This window comes from Pimephales promelas, chromosome 6, assembly GCF_988280905.1.
Source record: "Pimephales promelas chromosome 6, fPimPro1.hap1.1, whole genome shotgun sequence".
Classification (NCBI taxonomy): Eukaryota; Metazoa; Chordata; class Actinopteri; order Cypriniformes; family Leuciscidae; genus Pimephales; species Pimephales promelas.
In genome coordinates this window covers 14,078,068-14,090,443 of record NC_142774.1, presented here as the reverse complement: position 1 = coordinate 14,090,443, position 12,376 = coordinate 14,078,068, and the positions used below count along the sequence as shown (strand labels likewise).

The window sequence follows — 12,376 nt, the reverse complement described above, 5'->3', positions numbered from 1 at the left end:
CAAAGTGCAGAGCAACAGATTTGCCATTTCAGCGGACGTTAAAACTTATAGGATATTATTCATTCTCTCATAGCCACCGTGTAGCTACTATGCATCGTTAGAACTAATTATTTGTACTTTAGGTCGTCTATAAATTTAAAATTTTCAACAATAGCCTATATATAGCCTATCGCTTTTTGACACGTATTTTTGGGAATAACAAAATACGGATTCATAAGCAGAGCGTTTTTTTTTTAAATATAGCCTAAGGCCAATATGCTGAAATATCTCAAAATACTTCCAACACAAAATTAAATATTAAATTTATAGGCTTCAGTAGGCCTATATGAAACGAGAAATGTTTTTCATTTAGAAGTTGATTGAATGTCTTTACCTTTCCGTAGCTATTAATTAACTGTATTTCACGAAAATTTTAAATGAACTAATAAAAGCACAAGCTATACATACAAGACACTATGATGATGATGATAATAATAATAATAATAATGTAATGTAAAATGCATAAAATAATATTGGTAAAGCATCTCATCTTTTTGACTAGCTACATTTAAAATTTCTGACAAAAATAATCACGCCATTGTCATTTTAATAAAAATTGTTTAAGGATTGTCTTTGATAAATCAATAAGTCCATCAACACGGTTTCATCATGTAAAGTCCAACTGAGGGCGTATTTGAAAAAAAAAATAAATAAAAAAATGTGACATTAAAATTTAGACATCATCAAGAACAGGCCAATGATTTTGACTGTAATATATGTTTATGTCGTATATTTGTATACGAAACACTTTACAAGAATTATGTTTCCGGGATCTGTTAATACTCAATTGGCCGTTCATTTTTCACGACATCCATGTTTGAAGACATATTTTTAAATGTGGCGAAGAAAAGTGCAGAATTTTTTAACTGAATCCAAAAGCCATGGTAATTTTGAACAAGATTGGTTGTAATACCCTTGTACCGTGCAAGTATAGCCCGTGTTGACTGCATTTGAGCCATTTCAGGGGACTTGAAATTGAGTCGTTTTATATTGACAGTTCACAGTGTATTCCTCCAGTTGCCAAGTATAACAGCTATGTTAAACAATGTGTGAATATCTATGGGCATAGGCATAGCTATTCTTGTGTGTGAGTGTGTGTGTGTGTGTGTGTGTGTGTGTGTGTGTGTGTGTGTGTGTGTGTGAGAGAGAGAGAGAGAGAGAGAGAGAGAGAGAGAGAGAGAGAGAGAGAGGTGAGGGGAAAGGCAAGAGGAGAGTGAGAGAAAAGGGGAGTGGAATAAGTGTGTGTGTGTGTGTGTCTGTGTGTGTGTAAAATTTCACAAATTTCACAAAAGAAGGCTCATGATTTATTCGTGTTTAAGTGTTGTTGTGTGGGGTTCAGGCGTAATTCATCTGTCTGAATGGAAGTTCTCGAGTAATTTAAATAGGCCGAGTCTCCAGTTAATGACATATAATCAGCCTGTAGGTCACTTGGTCAGACTCCTGGTACAGACCCCTCCTCCTCCTCCTGATCTCCTTTCAAACTGAATTTTTTAAAAATAAATAAAGTAATGCAGAACCAATGATGTGAGCATGAGAGAAGTGGTTAATAATCGTAGAATTAATCAAAACTTATAGACTCTAAATGATCCGAATTGATGCTTGTAAGCCAGGACTAAGGTAAGTTATGAATCTGGAAACAATAAAACAATAGCCTAATAGGCTACTTAAAGCAAATGACAATAAAGGCCTGGCTGCAGTTGTTTTTCACTGTAATATGTAAATAATAAAATAAAATAATTACAATGTAGAAATGTCACCATGAAGAAGAAATTCTTAAAACCGCGAAGTGTCGCTTTAAAAGCACCCTTTTGCAAGCGTCCGCGTTTTTGATGGATATAGCCTACACATTTTAAAATGGCCATATATTTGATGATTATATCCCAACTCTGCCTTCAGGTTTCCTGTTAATGTCTGGAAGTTCATTGTTGTTGTTTCGTGATTAACCAGGACTATCTTGCTATCCGTAGACAGTTTTGAATATAATATAATACGGTTTGTTAAATTAACATTTTCTTTATTCACATATAGCCTACCTCATCCTGAAATGAGTTGAAGCCTCTAATGTCCCATCCCCCAGTCAGTCAGTCCAGTGACCGGTGTGCTCCTTCTTTCCTCTGGAGGTCTCATTAAGAGAGTCGTGTGCTATTTTCAACATTTCCTCAATCCAGTGACTTTAAATAAAGCCGCTCAGTCACACCGGCGGAAAATCCACACAAATCACGTTAACCAACTTTTCTGCCAGACGTTTGTTCTCTTTGTCGTTGTAGTTGTGATAATTGACTGTCTCGGAAAACCGACATGTTTTCCCACCTTGCCTCTCCAGTAATATGCCGCCAGGTAAGCCGTAACAAGCGACCCAGCTTAATTTATATCGGTATTAAGCCCATCTGATATGTCAACTGATATGGAACAGGCAAACGGCCAGATTTAGGGGACATTTACGAGATTTTAATACAATTCATCTGCCCTCGCAAATCACAGTCATTATAAACAGGTTATGCCAAACATATTAAGGTGACAAAAATATTTCTTTCTTTCTTTCTTTCTTTCTTTCTTTCTTTCTTTCTTTCTTTCTTTCTTTCTTTCTTTCTTTCTTTCTTTCTTTCTTTCTTTCTTTCTTTCTTTCTTTCTTTCTTTCTTTCTTTCTTTCTTTCTTTCTTTCTTTCTTTCTTTCTTTCAGGGGGAAAATAATTAAAATAGGCTATATATCGCATTTAATTAGGCTTATATTATTACACTTATTATTACTTGATTATTAATCCATATATAGGTTTTTTATTTTTGTTTTAATAAAAACAATATTTTTATGCGAACAGGTATTCATTGAGTTATATTATCCGTAATTATTAGTCAAATAATCGGTAATGATTAATGCAACGTTGCATTTAGCTACAAATGACAAATTAAAAATATTTTAATTGTGATATTTATTTATTTATTTATTTATATTTTGCCAAAAGAGAGAACGATTGGGAAGCTTCTGTGTTTTGCGTGGTTTTCTTCAAGAGAAAAACATTGAATGCTATTTTTAGTACTTGCAATTGTAAATCTGCCATCAGAAAAAAAAAAAAAAAAAAAAACCTGCTATCAGAAATATTAATGTTACAATTTTCCATTAATTTTATTGGTATTTAAAAAATAAAAAATAAAATAAACACAATGATAGCAATTTCTATTCAGGTGTTAAGCAATGATCACACCAATATTTATTTATTTATTTGTTTTGATAAAATAAATATATTAAGTGGATATAACTTTAATGGAAATTTAAATATACATATATTTATGAATAAATATAATATTTAATGAAAAAAATTATGGAATATCTGATGTTATTTGGTACTCATCTAGGGAAAGCAGGTATAAATGGAAGGTAATAGTTTCAGGTACACATTGCTAATAAGGGTGATTATAACACCATATACAACATGTAGCAGTGTTTATTACAGTATAAATGTTGATATTTCCAAATCACAAATTCTGTGTTCAGATAGGCTACATCTCCATAGATGCTTAAACGAATCACTTTTGTCAGCAGCTTTAGCTCCTGTGAATTTTTGCAATCAATTTTCAAACATTCTCTCTCCTGTCACTATTTTCCTTCTCTCCAACCCATTAATAATTCATATCTATACTAATCATCACTCAGAAGTCCATGTCTTATAACACTTGTTCACCCCCTGACACATAATATCTCATCCTTCAGACTGAAGCTCCCAGAATGCACTCTGGAGCTCCCAGAATGCAAATGATTATGAAGCAATTTGCAGATAGCCTGGTTTTACTGGTTTCCAATGATGGTTGCCTCTCTGTCTGATCAGAACCAATGCCATTATCTCCATCCATCTCAAAGTTATCTTCATTCTTTCCGTATGTTTTTACAGACTTCCCCACAAAGACCGCAGAATTTTTTTCTCCCCTCCTCTTCATCGTTTCATCACCACCCACTTCTGTTTTCATCCCCCCTTTCTTCTTGAACTGTTTTTGATGGTTCAAAGTCTCCTCACCTCTCCTTCACCAACACTCAGTTCCTTTCACCACACACACACACACACACAGAGAGAGAGAGAGAGAAATGCAGGGTCAGCACTTCCATTGTTTCTTGCCTATACAGAGTTACTCTCTGATTACGTAAAGCAGAAATGTGTGAGAAAAAGGGCCGATCTGAATAGAAGGTTAATCTCCATGTGCCTCTTGATCAGGCTGCTGTCCGTTTCATACCATTGAGATCAACGTTGAAGCCCTACAGACAGTAATACGAGCAGCACACCTGACACATGTGGGAAAAACAGGCCTCAGAGCCAAAGCATCAGACAAGCCCCAGTGTAACACGTACAACTCATCCGTTCACACACCAGACTGAAGTTCATACTGTATTTGCTCGCCATGCAGCCATTTCCTCCTGATGTCCATTTGCAACCACATTAATTGCTATCACCAATCAATCTCTTCCCAAATAAAATGAGAGAGAAAAATCATTACACTAACGAGGACAGCTTGTTTTCAGTCAAACTCACTTTTCCAATCATCATCATCATCATCATCATCATCATCAGTCTGCCCTCCGGGGTTTCTGCTGTATGTTTCTCTAATGCGGCTACACCTTCTAAAGCAATTTCACCCCCCAGAGTCTCTGCTTTTACAGACAGGCCTTTTTTTCAGAGCTCAGAGTAATTTCAGAGACAAATGAGATTCATAATTCACATTCTTTGGCCCTAACACAATACTACTAACCAGTTTATACAATACATCCCAAATCCAATAAAAAACAGAGAATCTGGGCTTTAATCAGAGCCATATGTGCACATGCTTGCGGTGCACATCGAATGCACAACAACATGACATCTTATGCCATTTGGTAGACAACACAATATGCTGTAAATTACCTCTTCCTCAGTTTATGTCACAGTTTCTGAGACAATCCGTTTTTCTTCCTGAAGTGGCTGTGGCATTGTTCCTCCATTAAAACTGAAAGGGATAGTTCACCCCCCCAAAAAATGAAAGATTATCATGTTTGTCTAATCCTGTATGACTTTCTTTCTTCTGTGGGACACAAAAGAAGAATTTTTAAAAAAAGTCATGACATCCTTTTTTATTTTTGGGTGAACTGTCCCTTTAACTATGCAACATTTATTTTTTTTAAGTATGAAGCACAATGAAAACCTTCAAAATTATACAATAGGGAATCTCCTTTCTCAGTTCCCCATAATATTGTCTAGCTGTTAAATGGCTTTGGTTTATCGTGTCCCTCAATCAATCACACACTTGTGGATTACTCTGCTCTGCATCACATCCTCCTGGACTCTGAGCCACACATGTCTGAAAGCCCTGCTTATCCAATCATGCCACACGGATGAGAGGAACTGTTTGATGATCAGCTCATTTCTGTAGTGTTACTACAGCTGGTGTATTCCATATAGAAGACTATGGACTGCTGCACGTCTGACTATTATCAAAACATTCAGAAAGGAATTGTGAGGCCATGAATCACTTTATCTAATGCAGCTGTTTAAAACCTTTCAGAATGTGACACCATGTTTGCGGAGCCAAGTTGTTGTAATTTTTTATTTAATCATCATGTTTGAATGCCAATAGACCAGCTCCCTCTTTATGGTTGGATGATGGATGGGAATTGCCAAGCAAAAGCGTGGCCTTTTCCCAATTGACTTCATCTTTTTGCAATGGGTGTGATGTGCCAAGCAAAACTGGGCTTTTACCTTGCTTGTGATTGGCCGTTCCCTTAACAGGTGCTAACGTGGCTTGCTGTGTGTTGGCTGCCAAGCCCGCGGGTCTGCTTTTGTTTTCCTTATGGCTTGGATTTGTCTATGTGTGACTTTGCACTATAGGATTTTCATAAAGTCTTATTTGAGTCCTATTTGGCAATGCTTGTTTGTGAAGGTAAACATTTTGAATGGAATATATTACAGTTAGTCTTCTGTAATTAGGGTCATCGCTAAGCAATTGTTTTTCTTTCGAATGAGTGTGGAAAACACTTGTTGCTCTTTTGGTGAAGTGGAAAAGTCCTCCTATTGCGGTCTTCTCAGATTGTTCTTGTTCCAGGTCTTTTCTCCCCATTTCCTCCTCCTGTTTTCACGGTGGAATAAAAACAGACAGGATATAGTCTGTTATTACATGTTCACAGCTCATTAATAGACATGTTTTTATAATGCAAGACAACAGCAACTCAATTTCAGTATTTATTTGACTAAACAATGGATGTGTGTCAGTGCTTGTATTTTACTTCCCTCTGAGTGGAGCCATTAGGTTTTGTGAGACTTCTATGCTGGGTCATCATATCAAACCCTAGTGGACAGACACCAGGCACACCAAACATCCAGTCCATCATTAATGTGGTGAGGGTAGACTGTCACAGCGGCTATGATGGAGAGCTTTTCTTGACTCTGCAGTATTTCACCTTAGTCCACCCATGCCTCCACCAATAATAAAGTGTGTCTAGGTTTACACGACATGGTCTTTATTCACCAGAGAAAGTGGGTGTGTCTTTCAATGTGAATGTGTAGAAAAGAGAGACAAAGAGGGCTGCCAGAGAATTCCAAAAAGATAAATACCTAGATATGAGTCAAATCCCAGGCATCCCGTGACATCTTTACCGGACTGTTTGGGCATTACTTGCCCTGCGTTTGTGGTCCAAGCCGATTTATAGTAGTGCCGCTCACGTTAAAACGGACATATATCATGGCGGGGCTCTCTTGGCGGCCATTATCCCCCCCAACAATGTAATCCATGCACACAAAGTGTGCCTAGCGTTAATTTATGGCATACTGATGGATTTACACCACTTGCCCCATTAGTGTGTACATTACCTTGGGCATGTTATGTAATGGTGTTAGGGAGATTTGGAGAATTGATAACAAGTAATAAATTTGAGCTCTTCTGCAGTGAGAATGAAAAGTCTGGGTTCAGACTGGTCAGAGGTGTTTAGGTGTTGGTATTGGAAGGCATTGTGTTGAAATGACTTAAATTAAAAATTAATAAGTCACCATTGCAGTACTTGTCACAATGTTAATCTCGAATTGGCCCTCTTTTTCTTTAATAAAAGCAAAAATTGGGGTTAGCGTGAAGCGTTTACAATGTGGCAAATGTAAATTTATATCTAATTTTACAACTTCATCGCCATGACATTGCGACACCTACAACCTTAAAGTCTGTTAAAATTATGATTTATTCTGCAATACAGCTCAATTAACACTATACAACCATGGTGGTCATTTTGACAATTTATATGTGCAATAACTTTGTTGGAAAAAAACAAAAACAAAACAAAACAAAAAATACAAACCTACTGGTACCTGACTTTTCTTAAAAGTGTCTGTATTTTCATTTAAAATGTTTTTCATTTAAATTACACATAAGGCAAAAAAAAAATTAACTTAATCAAACAAATGTTGATTAAGCTTAAAGGGATAACTTAGTTCACCCAAAAATGAAAATTCTGTCAATATTTACTCACCCTCATGTTGTTCCAACCCCATAAAACCTTCACTCATCTTCGGAACACGAATTAAGATAATTTTAATGAAATCTGAGAGCTGGATCACTCCTCCATACTAGTCCATAGGCTTCTTGAGGGATTGAAACTTGCCGGCCTCGAAAAGTTATTAAAGACATCGTTAAAATAGTACAAGTGACTACAGTGGCTCAATCTTAAGTTTATCAAACGATGAGAACACTTTTTGTGCGAAAAAAACAAACAAAAATAACGACTTTTTTTAACTATTCATTTCATTCTTGGGCAATCTGTTGTACGTCACACGCATCACACACATGACCAGCGTCGGCCAATAGTGAGCCTACGTGTGACGTTTAACTGTCTAGAGGCCCAAAGAGAAGGAAATTAATAGTTGAAATAAAGTCGTTATTTGTTTGTTTTTTGCGCACAAAAAGTGTTCTCGTCACTAGATAAAGTTAAGATTGAGCCACTGTTGTCACTTGGACTATTTTAACAGTGTCTTTAATAACTTTTCGAGGCCGTCAAGTTTCAATCCCTCAAGAAGCCTATGGACTAGTATGGAGGAGTGAGACAGCTCTCAGATTTCATTAAAAAAAAAATATCTTAATTTGTGTTCCGAAGATGAACGAAGGTCTTATGGGGTTGGAACAACATGAGGGTGACTAAATTCTGACAGAATTGTCTTTTTTGGGTGAACTATCCCTTTAATTTCTATTGAACCCAGAACATTCCTCTAATTACTATTGGATGAAAAATAGCCTCCTCCTTGTTCTTCACCTTCGTAAAGCGACAACATAAAAAGTAAGAGATGATGTTCAATTAACAAAACAATTGTGAATACTGACTTGACTTCTTATTCACCAACTTTAATTACAAAAAAATACCAAATTTAGATGGTACAACACAGTTGAGGTAAATTAGGCATTATTTTGTATCACATTATTTTGTAGCACGCCATCACTGCATCACTGCTAGAAAATTTTCTATGGCGTCCTTTCCTGCACTTTAGTGAGCCCTTATGACTGAAAAAGGAAAGATAGGGCAGAAGAGCTGTATGAAATTCCATTCATCAGGCGCATATCTATAAACACTAAAACAGTACTAAAAGTGTACAAAGTAGAAGTGCCAACATTAACACTTCTCTGTTGAACCACAGCCATATTTCACAGCAATATTTTATGTGAATGAAGATGTCCTGTCCATTTAAAGAGTAATAACGGCCATTTCTATATTTGACCAGGGAGTTTAGGTCTTTAGGTTGATGTCCATGATACCTAGTTTCTCATATGCATGATGAATTGCCTTCATTTATTTGTGTACACCTGGCAGTTTTAGTGTTTCTTTGATAAATTTGCCACTATTGGCATATTTGTGATGCCAAGCAGACCCAAATTACACATACCCATTGATTCTAATTAGCCAAAACTGTCATAAACACAACGGTAAGAGTGAGCGCCTCAGAAAGTTCAGTAATGGGGCTCATGGCAAACGTCCAGGTTGCCCAAACCGGTAATTTTTAAATGAGAACCTGAAACACCCAGCTTAGAGATACAGTTAGAAGACCGAGATCTCTGTTGATAAAACCGTGCATTTTAAAGGTAACAATTTAAATGACATGAACCTTAGAGCTGATTTGGCAGAGATAATCTAAAAAAAAGTGATAAATGAAGCTGGGGGAAACGTTTTGGCAAATGTCTTTGAAACTCTGTTAACCATGGCATTGGCTTCTGCAGTGAGAAGCGGTGAATAATTCTTATTCTTGTAAAGGGAGTGTTTTAATTTGTGAAGATGAACAAGATAAATAATGTATGATGCAGTCCTACGCATTTTAAAGAACACAAATCTGACTCCAATGATTTACAGCCATGGCCATAACTTTAACCAATGTGCTAAAATCTTTTGCGGTGAGGAAGTGAGCATATTTATGTCGACATCTCCCCAAAGATACGGTGACAGAAAATAATCCGTTCCGGTATTAGGAGACATATTTTATCAGGATATAGAACTCAACGAAGGTCATGTGCATGCTAAAATATGTTTTAACAGGAACACATACATCAGTGCAGTGGAGCAACACCCAGGAAAGTGTTTTTGGGCATGCTGGACATTCTTTCTCAGGGATTTCTCGCTCTCTTTTTTGTGAGGGTCTTAAAAGCAGCACTTTTAGGAGTGTGAGCATATCACGGTGTGAACTCTTGCTTGTCAGAAAAAAGTAGGGAGAGGATACAGATAACCGCTAGGATTGAAGAGGAGTAACTGTGGGAATTATGACCAGCTCACATGGTGTTTGCATCAACCACACTGACACCATGTTGCCTAAGTTGGAGATGCCAGACCCCTGCGATCACACATGTGCTTTTGTAATGGTTAGAAGGTGGTTGCAGATTCAACTGGTTACGGATTCAACTGAAGAACTTATTCGAGTAATGTGACGTACTGCTGAAATTTACGTTACGCCATGACACACTACTCTACTTCTGACGTCACAAGTTGTGTAAGTTGTGCTTTAGGTGACAGTTGAATCAGTATGTTTCGTTTTAGCCGAAAGCTACACTAATCATGGTCTTGTAATTTTCATTTTTTTAAAAATGAAAGTGATAATGAACAATATTGTTAATTAAGAAAATTGTGGTTCAGTGTTGTATAGAAAATATTGAGAACATTTCACTAATAAAACCAAGAGATACATTTTTTTAAGGAAACCTTGAATTGAGGAACTGATTAAGCTAATACAATTAAGGAAACTACTAATTTATTTTTAGAGAATTAGCTCAATTGTGGTTTATTTAGAGATATCATAGTTCCCAGCATGATTTGCACATGGCTTGTGGAGAGGAAAAATTGAAATTAAGTGTTATTTTATGTTTTTGAGTAAAGGGAAACATCTGTTAATGTTTTATGTTCAGTTATGTTTGACATTTGAAAGAGTTTATATTATGTAGAAGTTTTGATCGTTATGCAGAAGTGTAGGGCTTAGTATAAGTTTTTGAATATTGACCTCTGGAGGAATTTTACTTTGTTCTTGGAGCAAAGACGTTGATATATTACAAGAACAGTGACAAATTTGGTTATGCACTGTACTAGCAGCATATTCTTATAATAATGCAATACTATCAACATCAATTATAAACAGGTTATATCCATTCTCTCCCTATCACACACTTATGAGGGTCAACTTAAAATAATAATAATAAAACAATATATATTTCACTGAAAATATTAAATTCTTGTATCATTGACTAAATAATTAAGGGGATTTTACATTATTTATTCAGGTAGATTCCATGAAATAAATTAAGCCTTAATTACTCAAAAATATACAGTATGTATATTTTTTTAATTAAATAGCAGTAACATTTTTCACAGTGTAGTTATTTTACTTTATTAAGTTTTAGTTATGGATATTTTCCTTACACAAACACATCACTTTGCTTCAGGAGGCCTTTATTAACCGCCCAGGGCCGTGTGGAGCTCTTTTGTGGTTTCGAAATAGAAATGGCCATTTACTGCCATTCTAAAGCTTGAAAGAGCCAGGACATGTTTTACTATAACTTTGATTGGTTTGAAAGAAGAATGTCATATACACCTAGGATAACTTGAGGATGAGTAAATCAAGGGCTTTTAATGGGACAGATTTTTTTGTATTTCAATGTTTCATACCCACATTTACATGGCCAGTATTGTAGTTTCTCACATCTTCGTAAAAGCAAGGTCACGTGGCTCTTTTTGAGATCATAATCTGTCACTGTGAATTATTTGAAATGGTTGCACTCATGATTTTTAAAATGCGTTTGATGTTTTGGTTTTATGAATCCCACTTATCTTTCAGACCACTTCAATGTCCCACATCCAAACTTTTTTCTGTGTTTACATCTGAATCCCTTTTTCCAGGATTTGGTCCAACTACATGTACAGGGACTGCTTGCTCAAAGCCGAAAAGGGGAAAGATATATATTTTTGTTTTGCCACAAATCATAAAAGTTTGAGAAGGCTCAGGATGTGGAACTGTAAAGACAAGCAGACTCTGATTATTTTAGTGTTGTCACCACAATGAAGGAATGTGCTGCTGAACTCTTAACATAACAATATATGTATCATAAATAATGTTTTAACGGGTTAGTGGAATGTAAAATCCTTCTTATTCTGGAAATAAATAAAAGAGCTTTCATAGATCAAAATCAAAATAAATACATTGTATTTATAACTGATAAATGCATCATTGAACTATTCTGATATTAATACAAAATGATACTTTTAAAGGTGCAATGTGTAATTTTTTTATATCTATTAACAGAAATGCAAATGACATCCATAACTATGTTTTCAGTGGTGTATAAAGAACTTACTTAATAAACCGTAATGTTTTTATTACCTTAGAATGAGACATTTACCGCGGGTACTCCCTTCAACGAAGGTCGACATATTGTGACGTCATGTTTCTACCGTAGCCGACAGCAAACAAACAGTGTTACAGAGTGTGCTTCGTCACTACTTTAAAAGAGAAGCCGAAGAAACCTATAAAGCTAGCTATAGACACAGTGAGTAGTGACCTTTCCATTGTCAGTGGTGTATATGTAGTTGGATTGTTTCATGTAACTTAGTTCTTCTCCCTCGCTGTGTTATGGCTTTGCTATGGGAATAAATGTGCTGGTTAGGTTTGTGAGACAGCTACCCTTGTCATTGACCATAAAACAGTATGTTACAGGAATCACCAACCCGTCGATCGATTTCGCGTTCTTAAAATCAGAAAAAAGCCTATTGTGTGTAGAAAATGGTGTATGGGAGATGTGGAGATGCGCGGACACAGCAAAAATAACATGATTGTAAGAGCGCGTGTATGCCTCTGCATCCCCTAGACACCCTTTG

The 12,376-nt window shown here is 36.1% G+C and overlaps 1 long non-coding RNA gene across 1 annotated transcript in view; it reads left to right on the top strand.

The window, feature by feature from the left end:
* Positions 1-12,376, top strand: part of LOC120487544 (uncharacterized) — a 91,257-nt gene that overhangs the window by 19,011 nt on the left and 59,870 nt on the right. The gene's annotated exons all lie outside the window — the stretch shown is intronic.